At 32.4% G+C, this 15,610-nt stretch overlaps 1 protein-coding gene across 1 annotated transcript in view; it reads left to right on the forward strand.

The window, feature by feature from the left end:
- Positions 1-15,610, forward strand: part of LOC106789459 (bifunctional heparan sulfate N-deacetylase/N-sulfotransferase) — an 87,939-nt gene that overhangs the window by 39,385 nt on the left and 32,944 nt on the right. The gene's annotated exons all lie outside the window — the stretch shown is intronic.

Here is a 15,610-nt window from a genome sequence, read left to right on the forward strand (position 1 = left end):
ATAAACGAAAAAGTTTCTGTATATATAAACCATAAATTTCAAATAGAATAATAAACGTTGTTTTTTGTGGAAAATCTTTTGGAAAAGTAGTTTAAGAGTATCTAAATCTTTCTGGAAAATTTTCTTGGAAAATTCAAAACAGGCGCGAAGTGTGGAACTTTGACTCTCTCTCTCTCTCTCTCTCTCTCCCCCTCTCTCTCTCTCTCTCCCCCTCTCTCTCTCTCTCTCTCCTTCTTTCTCCATGTTCAGATTCGCTCCTCAGTAGAGAGGAAGAAAGTTGATCTATTTTTTAAAAAGTAGTAAGAAGATTTGAAAAAGATGAGAAAACTACGAACCAAACCTTCTTTTCAACGGAATCTTTCAACGAGGAAGTGAAATAATAATGGTTGCCAATATGTTCAAATTTTGTTCGTAATTATCGGAAATGGAAGCAGGTGACACGAGAAAAGTGAGATGGAAAGATGAAAATCGCATTTCCGTGAATATAAATGTTCGTCGGATGAAAAATAACGATGAATGGAGATTGCTAAAGATAAAGGAAGAAAAAAAAGAAGAAAAAAAAAAGAAAGATGGAAGATAACCGGAAAACATTGATGAAAAGAAAGAGACAGAGAAAGATATGACGAACATGAAAGTAGAGGGTGAATTGACAGAGATAGTTTCAACGTAGAATATAAAGAAAAGGAAACGAGGAGAATAAGCCATCGGATAATCGGAAAACCAACTGACGCATATCTACGCGAATACTACACGACATACACGCAAAACACACACTAACACATAAACTGATCTCGAATAAAACCGACGGACTCTCGTTCGCTTTATCCGCTGCAATTTCATAATCGATAATCGTGCCTCGAGGTAGAGACCATAGTGGATAGGTAACGTTGTCCACCGAATGGAAAACATTCCTGTCTATCTATATATCCACAGGGTGTAACCAAAATATGCTCCGAAAACTTGAGCTATTTATTCTTTATAAATAAAGATTCAAAATATTATAGGTTTTATCAAAATGAAATACAAAATATTGAATTTTCTAAGTTATGATACTTTCAAATGCGTGACCATTATCCTTCATATTACCACAAAAAAAGCCGAGAAGTAAAGTAAAAGAAGCGTAAGCATTCTTTACACGTTTATAGACGAGCGAGAGGTTAGCCAGGTGTCTAATCTTTGCTTGAACATCATTCATTTGTATCCGAATTAACAAACAGGGTTTTCATGTCTCAAAGCTTTTCCCTGACAAGCCAATAAAGTGTTATACTTTCTATTGGCTCAACCACGTATTTTATTTCTTATTTTAATTTAATCCTTTATCTTCCTTATCATCAGCTGCTCACAATCACCAGAGGACTCCATGTGGAGGAATTTACGTACAGTACAACGGATATCCACGTATCTTTTCAAAATCGGATAATTATATTGACAAAACCTGTATGACGAAAGTGGTCGAAAATGACTTCATTGTTAATGCGACCAATATGTCTTAAATATTAAAATTTCTAAATTTTAGTTACATCCTTTATAACGTTTATACTTTATCGTTTGGTAAATGTATGTGTACTTGAATGAACGTGGATCAGCGCCAGAGAAAGTTTGTTATCGAAGATTGCTAGCTTCGAATTCTACACTAAACTCTGAGTTACGTTTTAGTATTGGTCCGAAAAATGTCACGCTAAAAAAGAGAAAGATAGATAGATAGGTAGATAGATAGAGGTGGAAAGAGAAGAGAAAACTGGTAGGTAGTATAGTTCAGAATTAGAACTCGTAGTACGAATGGATCGCGTAAATCCGAGGATCGGCATGAAAATAAAAAGTTGACGGGGAGATACGGCAAGTTTGGAATGCTTTTACCGTGTACGTCTACGAATAGTGGGAAACGCGGATGAATTGTCCCTTTACCGAATTACCAGGAGTCCTCTGGAAAATTAATGGAACGGCATTTCGAGGCATTGTCGCCGAATTTAAAGCACGATTCTACAATTGGATACCAACAGTCAATTCACTCAAACTTGACTATTTTTATTTTTATTATTTTTACCGATATTCTCGTTCTTTTCTCTTCAAAACTATCGTAATTATTATTCTCAAATTATTTTTCATCATTTCCTATATCAACTTGTATAACAGAATTTTCAAATTTTTATTTCTTAAACCGTTTCTCGAAGATATATTATTTTTATTGTTATATTTAATCGACAAAAAAAGATTTGGATAAGAGATTATTTTCGAAATGTATTGAAAAAATCTGCAAGCATTGACTCGGTAGTACTTGGATTATGTGATTTTTATTTAAATCGCAAGTAATACAAGCTCCCAGATTTCACCACGTGATAGAGATTGCTGCCTACGAAGGCTCACGAGATATAATTATTACCATTCCTTATAAAATGATACTCACGGCAAACTCTTAATTAAGATCGCGTGTAATGAAGTTTCCTCCAGCTCTCTGCCAAATAACATTAAAATTAATTATTTTTATTCTTTAATAAATACTAAATCTTATCACTTCATCATCATCATCCTCATCATTATTATTGTTATTATTATTATTATTATTATTATTATTATTATTATTATTATTATTATTATTATTGAAGTTAATAAAACTTGAATATAATTATTAAATTTAGCAGTGACTTTGTATGAAAGACCAGAAATAAGATTTTAAACATTTAAATAAAAATGAAAACTTCGAATTTAAATTCACAAAGGAAATATGTTACCTGCTTATCTATCTTAATATATTGAACATATATGCAAAACATTTATACAGACACATTTCACAATTCTCACATATATTGGTAGGGTGTAAAAGACTACTACGGAAGGGACGGTTACCCTGAGGCACATACGTCACCCTAGCTTGATACGCGCCTTATTAAACTTAAACGCTAATAAGGGTTACATACCAATTTGCTATAATCGACTGTTAAGGTTAATGACTATTTTGTAATTACCTACTTTGAAAATAAATACTAACACGTAATGGTATATAATCATACTTAAGTAATATACGTATTTTCTTAATAATTGTACAATACGATTAGACTAATATTCCAAACGAATCTACAAGGTGTCTTGAACAAACGTCCTTTACGTCCCACATTTTAACAAATCGCAAAACAAAATAAGAAACAAAATTCTACAAAATATAATAGAAGAATATTTTAGAATAAAACAAATGTGAACAAACAAAAATACAAATATTTCAAAGATAAATCCAGTATATTTGATCTATGCACGAACAATCACATACTTTACTCTAATTTGAAATTCTGTGAACAGATGTGCAATCCACTACCTACTACACGCGCGTATACACCAAATGAGAATTATATCGGGTATAATTAGTAACACAATAATAGTTGGCAAATAAGGGAAACTTAAAACTAAATTCATACTATAACTGATTCTACCAGTTCGAGTAGCACTTGAATAAATGCATAAATGAAAATTCAGAAAGCGTTTGAGGAGAAACGAGAATTAGTAAATTACTAGTTGAAAATTCGCCTCCGAAAAGGCTTAATTTATAATCTATACTTAGATACTAATAATCCTTTTTTTTCTTTTCTCATTTTTTAAATATTAAATATTTCAATAAATTATTTTCTTTTGACTTTTGAATGTATTTGAAAAACAATATTTAATATTGAAAAAATCTTTAACCCATTGTTTACTACCATTAATTGAATTATTTAGAATGGTTATAATTTTTTATTTGAGTATAAAATCTATCAATATTTTCTTGTTTATTTTCCATAATTTGACGATACATTAAAATAAGTAGCATTTCAATTCGTCTACTAGGATGCAAAACATGTAAAATATTGCATTCAACTAAATTACACGATTAAGGTTCGGTTTACTCGGTAATATCGCGAGAGATAATATTTCACGTAATTACGTACTGTTAATTAATTAATATTATTGATCGAAACAAAAAAATTCCCTATGCCAAGCTAGGACAAAAAATGAGCAAGTAGGAAAAACATATAAATTATAAAAAGATAAGTAAAAAATGCAACACTCTCGCGAGTAAAACTCGCAAGAGGATTTACTCATGGTCGGGCACATCAATAATCAATTTAAAAAATTACAGCCAGTACCAACGTCGATCAGGATCTTTCATTCTCGACACGATGGGTACCATAGGGACTTTACATTTTTTATACTCACTACTTTCAAGTTCTCTGATGGTTTTAAAACACTCGTTCGCGTTGTGGAATCGAAGTTGAAACGGATTTATTCATTGTAGGTAGAAATTGAAAGAAGTCGAACATTGAAGTTGATCCAAGTAACAAAAAAGCAACAATGATCTGCAGACAAAAATTGTTTTTTAATTTATTGCAATGAACAAAAGTTATCAAATAATTGAATATGAAATTTCCATTAATTCTTCTATCAAATAATCATTATATTGTTTTTATCACATACACACACACTTTCTGTATAATATTTTTTTTAATTTGTTTATTAATATTCTTCTATAAACACAACCGTTTGATTTTCTAATAAACGATAATTACTTTATTCATAGTCAATTAATTAAAATACATGGACGATGTATATATTATACTTCATTTTATATAATATACACTATTATAGTATACGTGTATCGAAAAGTTGATCAAAATCTGAAGATATGTGTAAAAATTTTAATTAATAAATAGATATCGATTCCGCTTTCTCCAATCTTCCTTTATTTATGTAAAATGATCTCTGTTATTAGGAAAATTATTAAAGAAAAAAAAAGGAATAATCGAGCGAGCTATTACAAATGTATCGTGATTAAAAAAAAAACAAATTTGTTGTATTATAATAGATGTAAAATATTACCTATTCCGCTTAGAAGCAACGAGACGTCTTATTTATTTGAAAGTTCGAACGATAATAACAAATATCTCATGTCCTAGGACCCGACCGACAACTCGACGTTTTCTATTTTATTTTTCTAAGAAATCAAGGTGAAAAACAAAGCCGAGAGCTTATATACGCATCACTTCATATATATTTGGTTGGCAAGAAAGTACTTGCGGATTTTTCCATAAAATAAAAGTGTTTTTTTTTTACTTGTAATGAACTTTAATCTATGATGTTTAGTCCATTTTGTTCGATGACCTTTTGCCATCTCTCTGACAACTTGAAAATTCCACGCTCGTAGAAAGTCTGATCTTTTTCGGTCAAAAACTGAAGTAAGTGCGATTTTACAGCGTCATCATCATTAAAAGTTTTACCACGGAGGTAGTTGTCCAGAGATCGAAATAAGTGGTAATCCGATKGTGCAAGATCAGGGCTATATGGTGGGTGTAACATTAATTCCCAACCAATATCCATCAATTTTTTCTGAGTGGCCAAAGATATGAGCGGCCTAGCATTGTCCTGGTGGAAAATGAAACCTTTACGATTGACCAATTCTGGTCGCTTTTCCTTGACTGCTGCATTTAATTTGTCCAGTTACCGACAGTAGACCTCCGAATTAATGGTTTGGTTCTTTGGAAGCAGCTCAAAATACACCGGACCTTTCCAATCCCAAAGAATCAAAATTCTTATGCACAGAAACGTATTCGAAAAATTATGAAACTTTCAAATTAATATCAATTTTATTGCATAACATTTTGTTTTTTAGCGAAATCTAATTTTATTTACACAATGTATTTTTATTAATCATTTTAATAATCAAAATAAATTACAATTATTTGTGTAAGTAAAACTTGGTTGGCTTTTGCATTTTCTAATTGTTTTAATACGAGTGATCATGTAAAACCAATTTTACTATCTCATTTATGTTAAATTATATTTTTTTAAACTTAATTAATACTAAGATATATTTCTTCGTATATAAGCGTTTAGAAATATTGTAATAGAAACAAATATTAATTGTTAAAAATTGACAACGAAGGCACGAATACTACTGCAATTTTGTAATAATTCAATCGATTATGATTAAATGAGTTATTAATTATAAACATTTATCTAGACGTTCGAATTAAATATATTTTGATCATAAAAATAACTATATGTATGTATAACTGTATACTGATATAAGGATCAGAGAAGAAAAGATAAGGATTTTATTCTCGTTTAAAGTAAATTGTCTACCGTGGATAGAAGATAACGATCGTCGTTTGAAAGAGAGAAACAGCATCTTGTTACAGAGTAGCTTTCACGAGAGTTACGATGTAACACAAATAAAGTATTCAATTTAAAATAAAAAGAAAACAAAAAGAAAATGGAAAGAAAGAAAGAAATGTCAGTAAGCAACGTCAGCTTATCTCACGTAGAAAAGGTTGCCACGAGTATTATGCGTGACGGAGTGGCCCCATAGTTTTCTGTTTCCTTCTAGTACGTAAAATTCAAGTTGGTTTGGTCGGTTCATGCTCGTTGGTTGGTGTTCTTGGTTCCTTCTTTACTTTCCTTCTAACTCTTCAAATAGATTGCGAGGAAAAGGACTACGAAAGTCGCTGCTAGAATTTCTTTTGACAAAAATTGCATAAAACGCGTATCCTACCTTTTTCTCTTTCCTTTTAGCTTAACAGCTACAGAGATACATATCTCATTCGAGAAAAGTTCGGGTCCTGTGCATGTTTCCAACCCCTTCCAACACAAACACCAACCACCTTTCCTCATCCACTTCCTTTAGAAACGGCATTGTCGCAAATAGAGGCAATTGAATGAAAATTGTGTCGAGAGAAAAGTTAGAACAGTGTTGGTAACAGCAGCCGCACGTTTCGAAAAAGGAAACGGGCTTTGCGAATTAACTAAACAAAACAAAAAATAAAGGGAACAAAGAAAAACAATAAGAGAGGAATAAACGAGGCTGGCAAGCAAACTCGGTGAATTTGATATTTTATGCGAAATAATATACGCTCACTGTTTTTTCTTCCCACGCGAGATCATAATAAAATCTCCATCAATTTCTCGTTTCTCTGTCCAAATAATTATTTCCTCTCGTAATCGTTCAATCGTATAAACAATATTGATAATGATCCACTAATTCGAAGATCACTGTTGTACGATAAGCAAGATTAATAGGGGAGCACTTCGATGAGATACGGAAAACGAGACGGCATCGATCAAGTGGGGTGGACAGAATAGGGAAGAAAGAGAGATAGATAGATACGAGAAAGGAAAAAAGAAATAAAGGAAAGATAAAGACAGAAAGAGTAGTCCGTTCCTTTCCTACTTCCTCGTTATTTTCCACTATCCCCGGCTTTAACGCAGTCTGCAGCACAATACTTGTTATCCCGAAGAGACATAGACGGAGATGCAAGATGGTTGAACGCGAGAGGTGAGAGGTTAGAGGATAAGAGAAAAAGGGTAAACGTTTCAGGGCACGTTGCTGCAGGGTGGAAGCGACGATCGAACCCATCGCTTTCATTTTTCTTTTCTTTATTTTTTTTTTTTTCTTCTTTTTGTTTCTTTCTTTTTCGTCACATGCACGCACGCCATCCATCCCTTATCTTCTTTGTTTTTTATCTTTTGTTTGTATCTACCTTTTTCCATCTCCTTCCATCTTTCTTCCTTTTCTTTCATCCCCATTCTGAAGTTTCCCTTCAGGTTGATAGAACAAAACAAAAAAAAAGAAAGAAAAATATAAATGCAAGCTTTTACACCTTGATCCATGTGATTCATCGATTACAAATCGAAACTCCGAGAGGTGTTATCAATCTTTCACATTTTATCTTTTTCATTTTTATTTGTTATCACTTTTTCTTCGCGAGTATGTTTATTTCGATTCGTTTTTACTTAAAGATTTTGTTTTTTGACAAGCAACGTTCTAGGGTACAGAGGTAGAATTGGATTTAGAACAGAGAGAGATAGAGTAGGGACTTTCTAGTTGCATTTTCACGGTAAACAGGTTCTCGTTCATAAAAAATGTTCCTTGGAATTCGTCCAAACTAATAAATAAATGAAATTTTAATTAACATCCTTCCTATCTTCACGACGTCGAAAACTTGCTAACAGGATTGCTCGGTAAAACTTTAGCATTTCTCTGTTCAATTTGTCTTACATACAATTTTGTACATTCGATCGAACACCTTTCTTTCTTCCTTATTTTATTCTATTTGTTATTTTTTTTCAATGGTGCGTACGTAAAATTTTTTCAATTTTTTCCAAGATATTACAAAAACAATACTGGTCAGTGATCTCTCTTTTTTTACCTATTTTTCCTTTTTTGCAGATATATATATATCATACATACGAATGTATGATAAAAAAAAAGGGTATCGATAAAAAAGAAAAGATTAATAAAAATAAAATAAAACGAATCATAGAGATATTTTTTAACAACTATACCTGTATACAATCAATAACGTGTACATACATTATACAACACGCACGCATATATGTATATATATATATATGCGTATATATATATATATATGTATACACAAATATATCAAAGTAATATCGTATTCGATATCGGCGAATTGATTTACAACAATTTGTATTTCGTTCATTTTCGTATATGACGATGATATCGAGGAAAAATAACGCGAAAAATGCATTAACTGGTTTTCGATTTAGAAAGGGCATATCTTCGCATTATTGGGTATGAGAAAAACAGAGAGAGAGAGAGATAGAGATAGAGAGAGAGAGAGAAAAGAGAACGGTAATAGGGAGTGAGTGAAAGATAGGTGAGGTGGTTGTGGTTGTGGTGGTGATGATGGTAAGAGGAGAAGGTTGAATACTTTCACGATATGGGACGAAGGTTTTCTCGAAAGCAAATATATGTGTATACATGTATGCAGATATTTTTGTTCTTTTTCTTGTTTTTTTTTCCCCCTCCATTCTATACAATTCTACGGAAGGGGACAACGCTCTCGATAGCAAGCGTCGACAGGAGGAAAAATATCGGTCTATTTTCGCAGCTGGACTCGGGCCAACCGGTCATCGAATAATGTCTGCTCGCGGTGTGTAACGCAACGTTTAATTGCCGATAAGTTTGCAAAAACTCCATGTCTCATCGTGAAACATACCTTAAAAAAAAAAAAGAAAAAGAAAGACCGATAAAATAAAATAAAAAGAGAGAGAGAGAGAGAGAGAGATAAAATAAGGATGAGTTAACAGAAGGATACGAGAAATGTTTTCTTTTCCTTCTCATCTTCGCGTGTATAGTACTCGATATTAAATAGAATTTACGCGAAATAACTTCCGATTCGGGTGACAGAATGAACGACTGCGTTCGAAGGGTGGAAGAGACGTTAGAAAAATAACTTCGTTCTTTTTTGGAATTTCGCCAAACTACCCCAGGATCTTCGATTATCCTCACCGTTATACCTTCCTCTCCTTTTATTTTTTTATCTCTACTTTTTAATGATCGAACAGGATGAAAATAGTGTAATCTTCATTTCAGAAATCCTATTTATTTGGTTAATATTATTTTGGAGCATTTTTTAATCGATATTTTGTATGATAAGAGAAATCAACAAACATTTGTTTCTTGTTTTTTTTAATAGAAATAATAATTTATCAATATTTTATACAAGTCTCTGGATTACACAGTTTACATTGATATTTTGTACAAATATGCATAAGACATTGACAATTTTTCTTTAAATTAATCGATGTAATATCGACTACCCTTATATCGATATTTTATTATTTCAAATAATGATTGTGAAAAACATTTGAAAGTACTGATCCAACAAATAACAGTACCGAAAAACTAATCTGAAGAAGGAAATATGAAAAAAGAAATAAAATTGCAATGGATGGATTGCAAAAAGCAAAAGAAAAAAAGATGGGAAGAGAAAGAAAAAGATGAAAAAATCGGGAAATATTCGAGCAATTCGAATCGACATTGTTAAAAAGGAAGGCCACGATAATCGAGCTTGTCACGCTCAATCATGTTCTCGCTTCAGGATATTTCGAGGATCACCGGGTTCTCCTCGCTTTATTAGCTCTATTGTTCGTCGACAGGGGGTTGGCATCGGTCCGGCTACCTTTTCTTCTTCCACCCACCCTTCCTCCCTCTTTTCCCCCTTTTTTCTCTTCCTTTTTTTTTATTCTTTTTTCCCTCATCGACGAAAATGCTCTCCACAGCTTCCGGATTTCGCGTTCCCGTGGTGGATTTTGCGGTGAACGCGAAACTCGTGCCCGTGAGTGACTGTGTGTGTGTGAGAGAGAGAGAGAGAGAGAGAGAGAGAGAGAGAGAGAGAGAGAGAGAGAGCTTTGACTTAAGCCGACTTAATTGTTCCGTCGTCTAGTCAAATTTCCTCGTGGTTACACACTTCCCATGGTTTTCTTTCGAAGTAATTCAATAAAATGAACGAAGAGAGAGAGAGAAAAGATAAAATAAAAAAGAAAGTAATTAATACGTCTCAGAAACTGCACACGACGTTTTTCTCTTGGCACGAGAAGGACAATTTTGAAGATATAGGAAAAGGAATCCATTGAAGTCAAAGAAATATTCTCTTTCTTTTTTCTTTCTTCTATCCACTCTCCGAGGAATCTATTTTCCATATCGTATCTATTATTCTTCTTTTACTCATACCTCGAGAAACTTATCGTTTGCATAGTTTTCTCGTCCAAGTACGACTATTACAGACGTAGACTTTTTATTCTATTTTATACTATTTTCTCTCTCTCTCTTTTTCTCTCTTTTATGGGGTTTCTTTTCTATCGAGTCGCAAACGTATTTTCCGTGTGAATTCGATGATCACGTGAAAAGTTCGAGTATTATTACTTATACTTCAAATACAAATAATTCTTTTTATGTCTACCCTTTCAGTTTGCCATCCCTTTGATGTGACTTTTGAGAAGAAATAGTTAAAGTACGTTTATCGTCCTCGTTCTCGTCGTTGTTACTCACTTTTACATTAAACGTTAATCTTTTTCCACTTTTATTTTTTCATCCCTTCTTCTATAGATTTTTTAACCTCAAAGAAGAAGAAGAAAAACGTTTCGTACGAGCGTTACGATATCGACGCTCGTCAAATAGATTTTCAATAGTAGGGATAAAAAAAAAGTTTTTATAATAAAAGTACGATAATTCCCCATGGGAATGATTTTTCCTTAGGAAATGCAAACTCTTTTCTTTCTGGAAGAGAAACGAAAGAACGCACCCGTTGGTAAGACTAACGTTCGCTCGTTCTCTTTGAAAAACAATCGGGCTTTAAAAAGAAGAAGAAGAAGAAGAAGAAGAAGAAGAAGAAGAAGAAGAAGAAGAAGAACAAGAAGGAGGAGGAGAAAGGAAGGAAGAAAAAAAGAAAGGAGGAAGGAATAGAAGAAGAAGAGGGAGCTCGAATGAGAAAGAGTAAGAAGAGGAAAGAATGAGGGAGGGGGAAAAAAGAGAAAAGAGAAGAATGAGAAAGATGCTCTTTGAACAGTCTCCGAATCGGTTCGTCGCTAGGATCGTTTGCGATTCATCGATCGATCGGTAGATGAATGAATAGATGGTTGTATCGATCGATCGATTGATCGATCTATCTATCTTCAAAGTCCATTTACACCGAAGAGGAATTGAGAGGGCTCAAGAGAACTCTCTTCCTTCCTTCCTTCCCTCACCCTCACCCTCACCCTCACCCTCACCCTCTCTCTCTCTCTCTCTCTCTCTCTCTCTCTCTCTCGATTTTTCTTTCTTTTGCAAAGGAAAAAAGGATGATTGAAAGTGAGAGAAGGATAGGAAATTCATAAAGCACTTGTTAAGCTAGAACTGCGGCTCGAGCGTGTCAGTCAGTGACCTTTCCGCTCGCGATCTTAGTCGTTGGTACGGTTGCTTTCCTGAGAATTCAACCGAGTTTCTTTCGAATCGGTCAATGCCATTGAAAATAGAGTTAAAAAGCTTTTCTACGGTTTGGTTCTTCGTTTTAAACGACTACGACGAATTTCATTATGGTTTTTTCTTCTATTTTTTTTCTTGTCATTATAGAGTATCATTACTTTTGTCGAATACTTTCTTATATTCTCTTTTTCTTTTTTTTTTTTTTAATCATTATTTTATTTATTTCCTTTTCTTTTTTAGTTTATAACCTTTAAGTAAATTTACAGTTTAATATTTATTTTTGTCATCTTTTGTTAAAGGTATATAGATCTCTTTGGTAATTTAAGTCTTGCAATTAGTTCTACGTAATTTTGTTTATTTTTTTTTTGTTGCATTTTTATCGATATTATTTTATTTCTCCTTCAATTTATTAATCTCAAATTTAATTACAGTTTGATATTATTTTAATAATTATTTCTTGTCTTTTTAAGAACTGTCAGAGTTTTTATTGAACTTATTCTAATTTTAAGTCAAACGATTTGATCATTATTATTAATAGTATCAATATTTAAATATATCGAAATAATTTTCACTCACTTTTCGTTTATTCCTATTTACGTAACACTCACTGATTTAATAATAGGTTTATAATTTTGCTTTTGCCGTTTTTAACATTTAAAATTAATACTAATAATGTTAACGTATCTCAAATTTCAAATATAGAATATATCAAATAACAAATTTGTCAATACTAAAATATCATGATCACATTCGAATAGTTCTCTATCTCTCTTTTTCTTTCTCTTTCTCTCTTTTTTGGAGAGATGGGTTCGATTGCTAGATGAATAAATCCTGCAGTTCTTTTCCAGCATCCTTTTGTCTCTTTCTTCACGGTTGAAAAGAGACCAAAAGAGAATCCGTAAGTCGTGAGATAATAGGGATACTTTGCGACGATTTTCACTGCTGCAACGGACAACGGAGTAACCCGAAGAAAATTGGTCCAACTTTGTATATACGTACATAAGTACACACATATATGTACATATACGTATATATATGTATACCTATATATACCTATACATACGATACTTTATATATTTTTCTTCTTAACTCTTCATTTGCGACACGTTTTTCTCTTACCTTTTCATTCCTTCCTCCACTTCTTCTCGTGATAAATGTCACGCGAAGCACATGTTTTTTAAAAAACACCTTAGAAAAACTTTCAAGACGAATTTCTAACTTTTATCTCGCCAGATATTAAATAAAAACCTTTTCCTTAAATCATTGCAACCTACCTGTTGTTGATTCAATTATTTTTCATTTTTATTTTCTCGTATCGTATTTAATTCGCTCTTTTATTTCTCATCAAGATCTAATTATTCTCTATTAATAATATTTTAATCTTTACCTTTGTATTATTTTCACTATTTTTTCTCGTAATAAATGACACGCGAAGCACGTGTTTTTAAAAAAAAAAAAAAAAAACATCTAAGAAAAACTTTCAAGGCAAATAATATAAGTACATTTATCTCGTTCGATATTGAATAAAAACCTATTCCTTAAATCACTGCAACCTACCTGTTGTTGATTCAATTATTTTTAATTTTGATTTTCTCTTATCTTATTTAATTCGTTCTTTTATTTCTCATCAAAATCCATTTATTCTCGACTAACAACATTTTTATCTTCCTTTTTCTTATTTTTTTCCCCTTTTCTAATTTCTTATCACTCGTACAGTTTTTCATCTTTCTTCTCTTTATTCTTTGAAACTTCTTCTTTAAAAGCGTTTTCGCTTATTACGTTCTTATTCTTAGATTTCTTTTTTTCTCACGTTTCTCGTTCGGACAGTTCGACAAGCTTTCACGACCGGGGAATACAAACGACACTTATGTAGCATCGACGCTAATCGAAAAGCCGGAACATAAAACGTATTTTTTCTTTCTCTTTCACTCCATCCATTCACATGCTCATACACACACACACACACACACTTTTGTAAAGGTTAAGGTAAAGTATCAATATATATTGCTATTCGTCAATCTTTTTTGTTAAAAAAGCGTATACCCTCCAACAAGGTTCAACTTTAATACGACAAAGTCGATATTTCGCATTTTTATAAAGAATTCTTTTACGCGCGCGTGTGTATATATGTGTGCATGCTTGATCTTCGAATACTTTATTTCAAACAACGAACCAAGTACAGATTGGCTAAGTTTTTTAGCTTCATCGAAGTAACCCATATCCTAGTCTTTCAAAATCGACGATAATATTATTCAAAAATGTTAAGGAACTTTTCAGATTGTTTATGTTTCCTCTTTTAAAGCTCTGATCAACGAGTTGAACTTTAGCGAGATCACAGGAGTATCGATTGTTTCGAAAATTCTATTTCAAAATTGAAGGAATGAATTTTTCAGATTTATATATTGTATTTTAAGTTTATCGTTAATTACGGTGAAAGGGTTGAAAAATTTGGATCAATCGCATCCGAACGAATCGTCGATATTTCCTTTGGAATAATGCAGGATTATGGTGAACGATGTAAAAGAAAAAAGAAACAGAAAAAGAGAGAAAGAGAGGGATGAAAGAGAGGGAGAAAAAATTTAATAAAGAAGGGCCACTCAGTTGAAGTAACAAAAAGAAAAAAAATAACCTGAAATAATTAAAAAAATAATAAAAAATAATTAGTATTTCTAAAGGGTGGAAGGTTCGTATTTAATAGTAGCATGGAAAGCTACAGCGTTAATTAAAGGAGTAATTTTCATGCAAATCTTTGGACTTCTTCTATATTTTTCTTTCTTTTTCTTTTGTTTTTATGTTTTATTTAAGCTACCAGTTCTTAACCCTTTGTTGTTTTCTTTCGGATAACTGAGTTACTTATTCTCGAAGACGGAAGTAGAAAGAGATATAGAGAAAGAGAAGAAATAAGAAGAAGACAGAGTCAAATTGTCGTCGCATGAAATACGAAAAGAGAGGGGGAGAGAGAAAGAGGATCGTCATTATTTTCACGAAGAGTAGGAAAGGTTTACGACTGTCCATCAAGATCTAAAATTGCTCAGGGGTGAATGCTTCCAAGTTTCTCGTTGAAAGTAACTTTTCCTCGAATTTAGGTATACAGGGTGAGGAATTTCAATCGAAACGCTTAAGTGTCACTCTTGTTTATTGTTTTATAGACGAAGCTTTTAAACAAAAAATAATAGCATCCAAAAGTACAAATGTAGCGATACAATTTTTACTACTGTCAATTTTTTAAATTGAAATATATATTTTACATTATATTGATCAATCAACAGTATTAATCTATTTGCATCGTTATTTATAATATTTTAATGAAAATATTTCCTTAACCGATAGGAAAGGAAATACGTGATTCCATGTAAAAAAATGAAAAGTAAGGATTAATTATTAGAGATATATCTTAAAAGAATTAATTATTTTTTGTCAACTAAATTTGCCTCGTCACAAATACTACAACATTATTCTAAATTATTTCCCCTTTTTCCTACCCAAAAACCTCAAATAGAAAATATTTCTAAGCGTTCCCATTTAAATACCCTACCCTATATATACTAAATTCGTAGACGCTCGTAAAACTTCCTTTCTAGTTTTTTTTTGTTTCATCTTTTGTTTCTTAAGTTTAAAATTTCAGTCACGTAATAAACCATAGCACTCCGAGAATGTTTTCGTTGGTGTTTCGCAATAATGATCACGATTGTTTTTTATCCTCCACACCCCTAACGAAGAAATCGGCTCTCGAGAAACATTAGATTTTCAAAACGCGTGACTGGAGTTAGCCGTTAGTCGAGTTAGCTGACTCGAGGATGAAATTCTCTCGCGGGAAAACATTGGAACTTGGGAAGGAACGAAAAATGAGAGAGAGTGATAGAGTGAGAGAGAGAG

This window comes from Polistes canadensis, unplaced genomic scaffold (assembly GCF_001313835.1).
Source record: "Polistes canadensis isolate GaletaPanama2010 unplaced genomic scaffold, ASM131383v1 scaffold_184, whole genome shotgun sequence".
Taxonomy (NCBI): domain Eukaryota; kingdom Metazoa; phylum Arthropoda; class Insecta; order Hymenoptera; family Vespidae; genus Polistes; species Polistes canadensis.